Source organism: Thermobia domestica, chromosome 5, assembly GCF_964235325.1.
Source record: "Thermobia domestica chromosome 5, izTheDome1.hap1.1, whole genome shotgun sequence".
In the NCBI taxonomy this organism is placed as follows: Eukaryota; Metazoa; Arthropoda; class Insecta; order Zygentoma; family Lepismatidae; genus Thermobia; species Thermobia domestica.
In genome coordinates, this window is record NC_137458.1 from 134,573,547 (window position 1) to 134,585,904 (window position 12,358).

The window sequence follows — 12,358 nt, forward strand, 5'->3', positions numbered from 1 at the left end:
TGTTAGGCCTTGTATATATATACCCCCGTTGCTGAGGAAATATTATCATATGATTGTTGGTAACCGTACCTTCAACACAATATTTACTTAGTGAATAAATTAATACAAACATATATTAAAAGAAATACTAAAATATTATATTTAGAGAAGAGTATTAATATTAACTGTATTGTTTCAGTTATACATATATAAAGAAGATTTTAGAACAGCAGAGAGCGCAAGAGACGACATAGAAAAGGCTAAAGGGAAAAAGAAGAACTGTTGTGAGACTTTCAGCAGAGTTAGCAGTTTAAATTAGAAGAAAATCGTAAGTCCATTTTTATTATACATACTTGATTATTTAAGATTGAATTTGATGATTTTCAAAGAAATAATGAATGTTAATGAAAATTATACTTATTAGGTTTATATATATATATATATATATATATATATATATATATATATATATATATATATATATACGAGTATTTGAATAAAGCAATACAATTATTTAAACTTAATACATTTGTGTATAACGATTTTAGCGAACACATGTATTTATTATTTTCAGATTATATTTTTAAATATTTTTGGGTTTACACTCATTAAGTGTATTATTAAAAATTTTAATATTTTCACAGTATAACAGTTTTGATAATTTTATCAAGATGAAAATTCTATTGTGTATGTTGTATGTATTTGTTTGTTTAAAAAAATACTGAAAATTATTTTACGTATATTTTCAGATGGAATTCCTGGGCACCTCGTTGGTAAACGAGTTCAACGAAATTGATGAAATTTACCTGGCTGGTGTTATAGAAGGCCTGCACACTAAGGAGCGCGTGTTGGAGACCTGGTGGAGAATTATGGATAAGCAACGCCAGGGATTTCGTGGCAGTGAAAGGTATGATACCTTGCTATCAGCTCTTTTTAATTTTTATCATGATAATCAAGCGCTTATATTGCAATATACAATGTCTAGTGCCGACATTGTTGACTTGTTCACACACGGATTTTTCCGTGAGCAAGTCATGTACCAGTGGGCACATGATAAATTCGTTCATTTTAATTATTTTAATTGTGCACAAGGTGATAGGATAAATGCAGCAGAGGTAGCCGCATTTTGTAATTATGGATCGCGTTTTGTTTTGGTTCATAATAATGTGATGCCATCTGTTGAAAATTCCGTAACCTCGGTCCACCAAGAAAGTCAACCCTTGGAAAACATACTTCAAGAAGAAGATTTTAATTTAATTGATGAGATTATTAATGAACAAATAGAAAATGAAGCAGCAGATGGTACACAAACAAATCAAAATTCCGCAGTTTTAGTAAATCCCGATGAGTTTGGAACATCTGATTATGTGGAGGCTTTATTAAACGAGTTATGTGAAAACGGACAAAATCCTGTGGATGTTGTAAATAATGAAGTACAGGTATCAAGTGTACAATGTTCACGGGATACTCGTGGTTACGGAATGGGTTCTCCACAGCCTAGTACTTCTGGTTACGTTCCTCCAAGTGAACGTAGCGCACATACAGATGTTCAAAATACAGGGGAAGGTAATTTCGAAGTAGTACGTAAAAGCAGAAAAAGTTTCACTAAGTTTAACTTGGTGGGGCATGAAATTGCGGTAAGGCCAAGGGGAAATGAAGAAATTAGAAATCCTGCGGCCTATATTGAAAATCTAATGAACTTCGCATTGGATAATGTACTAAACAATGCGAGACCTAATGATTTTGTTGGAATGTACATTGATTCCTCCAATAGTAAGGATAAGAAAGCAGTGTATGTTCCATGGAGACGCCGCAAAGATATTTCTGCTAAGTCCGTTTTAGCTTCCATTAGTAGAGTGTTAAATAGTAATGAAGACTTCCTTTTAGGTAATAACATCCTCTTTCGTTTCCATATAGTAAATTCGATGTATGGTGCTGGAAGAACACGTGATAATAATTCCACACTAAACAAATATTTACCGCTAAATGAATTTTTAGTACAACATTTGGTTGAGCTCCCGGGAACCGATAATGAGAAACTTTGTTTACCTAAAAGTATTGCTTGGGGTATAGCAAAGCATACCGAAACACATCAAAATTTGAGTCATTTAACAGATCCAACTAGAGATACATTAAAAGGTAGAGCAATTAAGCTTTGTACTCAGGCAGGTGTTAGCTTTAAAGGAAAAAATGGAATGGATTTTAATGATGTTGAACTATTTCAGAAACATTTAAGTCCAAATTATCAAATTATTATTTATGAAAAAGTACCCCAAAACATACGTGAATTTAGAGTACGTTATCCGGAAACAGAAGTACAAAGACCAGAGTTGCAGGATGCAAAACCGATCTATATTTATTACGATCAAAGGGGAAGTATTGGGCATTTTCGCCCTATTAGAACGATCACTTCATTTTTAAGAAAGAGAAAGCACTGCCTACATTGTTTAAATGGATTTAATGGTGGCAATCGTTTACATAAGTGTGAGTTAATGTGTTCATCTTGTGAACATATGCACAACGTGGACATTAGCATGTATAAAATGAAATGCAATGCATGCAATAGATATTTTACTAGGGGTGAATGTTTTGACAATCACTTAAAAGGTAATAAAATTGGCAAGAATGTTTGTGAATATGTCAAAGTTTGCACCAACTGTAATGCACTCTATGATTTAAGAACACGAAAATCCGATCATACATGTGGTGAATACTTTTGCAGTACGTGTCGTGAACATGTACATGAAGGTCACTCATGTTATGTGAAGAAAGTAAAACCTACTCATATCAAGAGGTTTCTTTACATTGTCTTTGACGTAGAAACCATGCTCAAACCGGAAAATGAGCGTGGGGAGCGGGAACACATTGTTTGCTTGGTGTGCGTTAGACATGTATGTTATAAATGTATGAACAAAGGCATTGATGAAGCCTGCAGTACATGTGGTGATGAAAACGGTAACCGCTCGTTTTCTTTTAAAACCATTGACGAATTTATTACACATATTTTATTAAATAGACCCATATTTAGTATAGTATGTGTCATAAGTCACAATGGTAGTCGATTTGATAACATTTTCTGTTTAAGATCTCTCATTGAGTCCCAGCATATTATTCCAAAAACTTTAATTCAGGGTCAAAAGATTTTTAGTATTTCTATTCATAATAAAATAATTTATAGAGATAGTTATTTGTTTGTTGGTGTAAAATTATCAAAATTACCTAAAACGTTGGGCCTTTCAGAAAATTTAAAGAAGGGAGATTTCCCATATCTCTTTAATACAGTAGAGAACCAAAATTATGTAGGACCATATCCGGGAATAGAGTACTATGATCCTGAATCGCGATCTGCTGAAGAAAGAAAGCGGTTGGAGGGTTGGCACCAAGAACGGGTGCAATTGGGAGAGCAATTTAATTTGCAAAAGGAAATGCTGGAGTATTGTGAAAATGATGTGAGAATTCTCACAGAAGCTGTTATTAAATTTAGCAATATCATAGAAGAAAAAACGGGTGGATTACAATGTTTTCTAGTATCGTCTACGATTGCAAGTTTAGCCATGCAAACCTATCGTACATCATATCTTCCAGAAGAAAGTATTTCTGTTATACCACCTTTGGGGTACCATTATAAAACAAAAACAAGCGAGAAAGCAATGAAATGGCTAAAGTATATGGAACACCAGTTGGGTATAGAAATCCAGCATGCTGGACGAAACGGAGAACAATCTTTTGGAAGGTATAATGTTGACGGATACCATGCAGAGCTTAATGCCGTGTTCGAATTTATGGGATGCTACTGGCATGCCTGTAAAACGTGTTTTCCAAATAACCGTAATGCCATAATAGATAATGCACATGGTCCGTACAACACATTTGAAAAAAGGTATGAACATACGGAAATCCGTCGAAAATATTTCACAGAAATTCTAAAAATGAATTTGTATGAGATATGGGAGTGCTCTTGGGATGATAAAGTACGCACAGATGTAGACTTGCAAAAGTTCCTTAAAGAACATTGCAGTACTACCGCCGACTTTCTTATTCCTAAGAGTTGCTACAACGGCGGACGAACAGAAGTTTTCCGTTCATATGTGAATTGTGCGGACGATGAATCCATACTTTATTATGATATTACATCGTTATACCCCTACGTAATGGCAAGGAAACCTCTTCCGGTGGGGGCACCTAAGGTGCATAAGGGGCCGGTTTTCCCAGATGTGGGAAAAATTCATGGGATTGTAAAATGTACTGTATTGGCTCCTAAACAACTCTTTTTTCCCATCTTACCGTATGTAGCGCAAAGCCGATTAATATTTGGACTTTGTAGGCTATGTATGGAAGGAGAAACTATTGATAATTGCACACATAGTGATACTGAACGTGCATTAACTGGAACTTTTTGTACACCAGAGCTTCACCGTGCTCTTGAAAACGGTTATAAAATCGTCAAAATTTATGAAATATGGGAATTTGAACTCATGGGTTCTGAAGATCGGAATTCACCTAGTTTATTCCGGGACTATGTGAATACGTTTCTTCAGATGAAGCAGGAAGCATCAGGCTATCCTGCTTGGTGTAAAACTGAAGAAGACAAAGATAAGTATATTGACGATTACAATGCTCACGAAGGCATAAAATTAAATAAAGATAATATTAGGTCGAACCCTGGACTTAGACAATGCGCGAAGTTGTACCTCAATTCCTTATACGGAAAATGGGGACAGCGTACAGATATGACACAGTGTGTAATTATTGATAGTGGGGCAGAGTTCCATAGGTACCTTGCGACACCGAGATATGAGGTTCATAGTGTTATTCCAGTTGGTGATGAACATCTTATTCTAACATATAAAGACTTGGAAACTGAAAATGTACCTCTGCAATTTTCCAATGTCATCCTTGCTGGTTTTATTACTTCATGGGCCAGGCTACAATTATATGATTTACTTGTGACTGTAGGACCTGAAGACGTAATTTATTGTGACACAGACAGTATTATGTTTACGTGTAAAAAAGATAGGGAATCTCCGTTGAAGCTTGGAAGCTATTTGGGTGATCTCACTAATGAAATTGAAGAAGGGTGGGAGTTTGTAACGTTTATAGGCTTAGGGCCAAAAAATTATAGTATGCGGCTTAAAAATGCCGCAGGGGAATTTCGGAATATTTTCAAAATTCGGGGAATTACACTAAATGATAGGACCTCTCAAAGAATAAACTTTGAGAGTTTCTATGGATTAGTGGCAGGAAATATTAATTGTACAATTATAGAAAATCCAAATAGCATTCTGCGGAAACAGTGTTTCACTATCTTTTCACGTAAAGAGACAAAAACACACCAAGAGGTAAAAAAAAACGTAAACGTATTGACGATATACAAAGTGACGAACCTGTACCAAAGACAAAAAGTTTACCTCATGGATACGTGCAATAATAATAATTTTAGCTTGGCTTATAAGTGATTGATTTTATTTATTTATTTATTTTTAACAGATCATTAGTAGAGTATGACTATTTATTTATTTATTTATTCCATGGTTTGCTGTGCAAACTCATAAATTGTAAACCAAAGTATATTCATAACAACAGCTAAGCTGTGATTCTAATCATTTCAAGCTTTAATATTTATTTTTTAACTTATTTTTAATTTATTTTGTTATTTGTGTGAGTGAGTGTGTGAATGAGTATATAAAGTAAAGTATCTATTGTATGCATTCAGTTTAATACAAGATGTTAAAGTTTCAACATCCATCAACCATTTTAATTGCTGGTCCTTCACGAGCAGGCAAAACATGTTTTGTAAATCGATTATTAAATGAACGTGATCAAATGTTTACTATCAAATTTAATGAAATTGTTTGGTGTTATGGTGCAGTCATACCAAATTCAGATGCAAGTTCAGAAATTCGTTTTATAGAAGGTATTCCAGATATGAATAATTTTGAAATACAAGAAAACTCATTATTAATATTAGATGACTTAATGTCTGAAACCAATGGTGATGTTGCAAACTTATTTACAAAATATGCACATCATAAAAAATTAACAGTAATATTTATTGTTCAAAATTTATTTCCAAAAGGAAAACATGCTCGTGATATAAGTTTAAATGCACATTATATTATAGTATTTAAAAATCCTCGTGATAAATTACAAATACAATATTTAGCAAGACAAATTATGCCACGATATACTAAACAAGTTGTAAATGTGTTCGAAGATGTAACACGTGAACCTCACACTTATTTATTATTTGACTTAACTCAAAAAACAAATGATGCATTACGATTACGTACAAATATTTTTCCTAATGAAACATTGCATGTATATGCAAATGTAAAAGACACTAATTCATTCGTTTACGTTTAGTTTAGTTCAAGATGTTGAAGGTGAAACAACACATTGATACTCTCCGTGCTTTGTGCAAATGCAAAAGCGCAAAGCGAAAACAAATTATACGACATGCATCTGGTGATTTAATACGTACTATTTCACAAGTTGCTAAAAACACAATAAAAGGAAATATTCCATTGAATTCGCGTCAGAAGCAACGTTTACGTAGACATAAAAAGATCTTGCGTGCTTTATCTGCACAACGTACAGCACTTAATAAGAAAAAGAAAATTTTATTACAAAAAGGTGGTGCGTTTTTACCATTAATCTTAGGACCATTACTTGGTGCAGTAGCAAGTAGTTTGTTTGGAAGATAACTATGTCTGAATTTCGTAAAATGATATTAGTTCCTGAAAATGCAATGCAACAAATGCATGCAAATATGAAATCAATAGATTCACATCAATCACGTTTAGATGAAGAAATGAATAATATTTTACAACGTCGTAATCTTAGTGTTGATGAAAAATGGAAATTGTATCAGCAGGCATTACAACAGTATTTAAATTATACTTCATCTGTTTCACAAAATCCTATCACATTACCTATTATTGAAAAAGATGCTAGTGAAACATCATCAGCTCCAGAAAAAAATAATTCTATTTTACCCAATGTATCGGACATTTTACATTCAGTACCGAAAACACAACGAAGGAAAACAGATCTATTATTAAAACAGTTAACAAGTTCTGATAAAATTCATTGGGATCAAACGGAAACAGTACGTATTCAAGGAAAAATAATACCGGGATCTAATATTATCGATTTAGTAAATGATGTTCGTACACGTAAATATTCTAGAAATCCCATAGGTATTCGTGAATTTAAAAGTTTATTAGATGATATTAATGTACCACGGGAATTTATTTCCACGCCTATAGTTAAATCACATAGCAAAGTTAAAAAATCAAAAAGTCCAACAATCGTAGTAAATGTATTTAAAAATTGGAAAGATTATAAAATGTAAAACATGGTAAAATTGTCAAAATTATATTATGATTATACGAATCCTGCTTCCTTATCAAGTATTAAAACACTACAAACAAAAACAAATTTATCGAAAAAGAAAATTAAAGATTGGTTAGCATCTCAAGATGCGTATACATTACATGCACCAGCACGTAAAGTGTTTGAACGTAAACAATATTATGTTAGTGCACCAAATGAAACATTACAAATGGATTTAGCAGATATGCAAAATATTGCAAAGTATAACAAAAATTATAAGTATATATTGTGTTGTATAGATATTTTTTCTCGGTACGCGTATTGTGTTCCCTTAAAAACAAAAACAGGTCCTGAAATGGCAAAAGCAATCATAAAAATTTTTAAAAATTTTAAACTTTCTGTGTTTAATGTACAAACTGATTTAGGTACAGAATTTTATAATCGTTATGTAAAACGAATATTTAAAGAATATGAAATTAATCATTATAGTGTACATTCAGAAATTAAATGTGCATTAGCAGAACGATTTATAAGAACATTAAAAGAAAAATTGTATCGTTATTTTACTGCTAAGAATACATATCGTTATATAGATGTGTTAGAGCAAATTGTAAAAAATTATAATCACACTTATCATAGTAGTATTAAAATGGCACCTGCAGATGTAACTCATTCTAATGTTGATCAAGTTTGGAATACATTGTACGGTGATAAAATGAATAAAAAGAAAATAACATGTAAATTTCACCCGGGTGATCATGTACGTGTTAGTAAATATAAACATAAGTTAGAAAAGGGATATTTACCAAAATGGTCTCAAGAAATTTTTATCGTTGATAAATGTATTCAGACAAATCCTATTACATATAAATTAAAAGATTGGAATGATGAAGAAATTAAAGGTATATTTTATACACAAGAATTACAAAAAATAAATGTGAATTCAAACAAGACATATTTAATCGAAAAAGTATTAAAACGAAAGAAAGGTATGATGTATGTAAAATGGTTAGGATATCCGTCAAGTATGAATTCATGGATTAAAACAATTTCTGTTCAGTCTTCAAAATGAGTTCAATGATAAAACATGATTTCTATGTTACTCTTCCTTCAAATGCTAGTACTGAAATTTTTAGTAATAATACAACTTCTTCATTTATAGTAAAGCTAGCAGAACCTATTCACTTAAGTGAGGGAGAATGGTATGTTGCATTAACACAGCTTAATGTACCTTTTAGTTTTTATAATGTTCGTCAAAATGAAAAAATTGAAATAGAAGCCGTCATTAATGATGAAGTTGAACTTGTAAGCATTAATATTACACCAGGATACTATACTTCTATTACATCCATTTTAGATATGATTCCTGAACACTTGCGCTTGTTAAAATATTATAAAAATAAAAATCAAGTTGGAATTAAACATTCTTTAAAATTAAAAGATTTTTTTCTCATTCGAATGACACAGGGATTACAACATTTACTTGGATATATAAATGAAAATACAAATGCGTTTACAGATATTGTTTTTCTAAAACCTGCTAATGTAGAAGTACCACAAATAACACGTGCGAACTTTTTATGCAATTTAGATTTCAATATACCAAACATTCTTAATGTTTGTGTTGATATTGTAAAGCAACAAGAAGATATTGGACCATTACTTCGTAAAGTTAGTGCATATAATATTGAGCATGGAAATGTAAAATGTTTTCTATTTCACACACCACAATACGCTAAAGTTGTAAAATCTTATTTTAACACAATTGAAGTAAACTTAAAAGATGAGCACGGTTTAAAATTGCCATTTGAATTTGGAACTTCAAACTTGACACTTCACTTTAAACGAAAATGATTTCTGAAAGTATAGATGATAGTTTTTATATTACACTTGTATCAAACGCTAGTACTGATGTATATCCTACAAATAGTCCAACACATTTTATAAATCAACTAAAAAATAATATTCAATTATCAGAAACCGATTGGTATGTAGGATTAAGTGAATTGCATGTTCCTTTAACATGCTATAATGTTAACGATGGGGAAAATATGATATGGTATAAAATAAAAAATGAAGAAGAAGCACAAAAAAGTAAAATTGTCAGTGGATATTACCACTCCGCACATCATATCGTTGATGAATTAAATAAAATAACAAAAGAGATAAAATTTTCTGTATCAAATATTGTACAAGTAGATTGTACTAATCGTGTTGAATATGCCTTATTATCACCAACATTAGCATTACAATTAGGGCTTCGTAAACATAAAGATCTTGTTTTATATAGACGTGGAATTAAACAACCATATATTGATATTGGTTACCCACATCAAATATTTATTTACACTGATATCATACAATATCAGTTTTTAGGTGATACAAAAGCCCCATTATTACGTATTGCAACAATATCAGATGTTAAATATGGTAAAGTGGAAACAATAACATTTCAAGATATTCATTATCTACCACTTGCAAAGTTTTCATTTAACAGTATTGAAATACTATTAAACGATCATGCAGGACGAAATTTGCCATTTCGTTTACACTGATATCATACAATATCAGTTTTTAGGTGATACAAAAACCCCATTATTACGTATTGCAACAATATCAGATGTTAAATATGGTAAAGTGGAAACAATAACATTTCAAGATATTCATTATCTACCACTTGCAAAGTTTTCATTTAACAGTATTGAAATACTATTAAAAGATCATGCAGGACGAAATTTGCCATTTCGTTCTGGGACACTAAGTGTTACACTTCATTTTAAGCGCTCTCCTAATAAAAATTAATTAATTTTATTCAGAATGAAATTTAGAAGACATTACGGACATGGTATCCCATACTTTTCAGGACCTGTATATCAACGGGGACATGGTATAGGTAGTTTCTTCCAAGGATTATTTCGTTTTGCATTACCATTTCTTAAACAGGGTGCAAAAACTTTAGGTCGACAGGCATTACAAACGGGAATACAAGTAGCGGGTGATGTATTACAAGATAAACCATTTAAAGAATCTGTTCGTGCACGTGTAAAAGAAGCTGGTGATACATTAAAGACAAAAGCTGTTAACAAAGTTGGTCAGTTATTAACTGGAAGTGGCAAGAGACGGCCACGCAAGCGTAAAGCTCCGGCAATCGTTCGTTTTGGACCTCCAACTAAACGTAAGCGTACTAACAAAAGCAAAAGCAAAAGAAAAATAAAAAGAAAAATAAGTCGTGTTACAGATATATTTTCATAATGGCACTACTTAATTCAAGCAGTGTGGAATGCTGTACCAACGATTTCGATTTATTTAGTACTCCAATGACGCAAACTGCAATTGAATCTTGCTTTAATGCTGAATATCGACCAATTTCAACATTAAGTTCTGATGGACCTATTGAATTTTTTATTCCCGGTGAAACAGGAGAATTTATTCATACTGCATATCTTTATCTTTACGTACGTTGTAAAATTACAAAACCTGATGGCACAGCATTAGCTGACACCGATGTTGTAGCACCAACAAATAATTTCCTACATTCATTATTTAGTCAAATTGACATTTCATTAAATGATAAATTAATTACTTCTTCATCAGGATTTTATCCTTATCGTGCATACCTTGAAACATTATTAAATTATTCCCGTGATGCTTCTGATACACATTTGAAATTAGGTATGTGGTATAAAGATACCGCTAAACAATTTGATACCATTGGTAATGCTAATGTAGGTTTTCAACAACGTGCTAATTATATTAAAAATAGTAAATCGTTTGAAATGTATGGGCGTCTGTATACAGATATTGCTGGATTACCAAGAGCACTTGTAAATAAAGTAGGTCTTCGTATAAAATTACATCGCAGTAAAGATGCTTTTTGTTTAATGTCACCTGTAAATACTTCTTATAAAGTAAAACTTGAAGATGTTACTCTACATATACGTCGCATTGATGTTGCACCTCATTTGGCAATGGAAATCAATACTAATATGAATCATGAAACAACAAAATATCCCCTTACAAGAGTTCAAACAAGATCGTATACTATTCCTGCAAACGTTAATTCATACAATCTTGATAATATTTTTCTGGGTAATGTACCTAAAGGTCTCGTTATCGGATTTGTTTCCAATTCGGCATTTAATGGAAAATCTGAACTAAATCCATTTCATTTTCAACACTTTAACGTTAACAAACTGCAACTACAGGTTGGATCGAAATCTTTTCCTCCCAGTCCCCTCACCCCCAATTTTGAAAACAATTTGTACCTTCTAAGTTACCATTCTCTGTTTTCCGGTACTGGTTTATATTATAAAGATAATGCACATACTATTACTCCTGAAGAATATCCACACGGCTATACTCTTTATGCATTTATTCTATCACCTACAGCAACATTAGATGATTGTACGTGGGACCTTGTGCGTGATGCACCTGTAAATGTTAAAGTTTCCTTTTCTGAAAATTTAACTGAACCTATAACATGTATTGTTTACGCACAGTTTGATTCTTTAATTCAAATTGATAAAGATAGAAATATATATACTGATAATACTTTTTAAAAGTATCATTTTAATAAAAGAAGTATAGGAGGTCACTTCTAAGCATATGAATTACATGTGCCCTTCTGGTACAAACATTGTATATTGTAATATTTTTGCTTGATTATTCAAAGAGTTGCAAGGTATCATACTATGAAGTGTCTTAAAAGTATTTTTTATGCGTTAGCACCATTTATCGTTATTGGAAAAGTTATAAGAAAATCTGTGAATAATATTGAGCATGCTATTTCGTTTTATGAGATTATTCCGTATTCCCCACTAGGTCTTCCAACATATACGCGTATAAAGTGATGTAAAGTGAAGTGAAGTGATGTGAATTTAAAAAAAGAAAAGTTATGTACACGGATGATTTAATAAAAGTGTTACTTCGTGATAAACTTACTGGTGCAAATGTGCATGGCATATATCCTATTGATAGAATACCAAAAACTGTACAACCACCGGCTGGACTTATTATAAATTTAAGCAATTCATCTTCAGGTGGC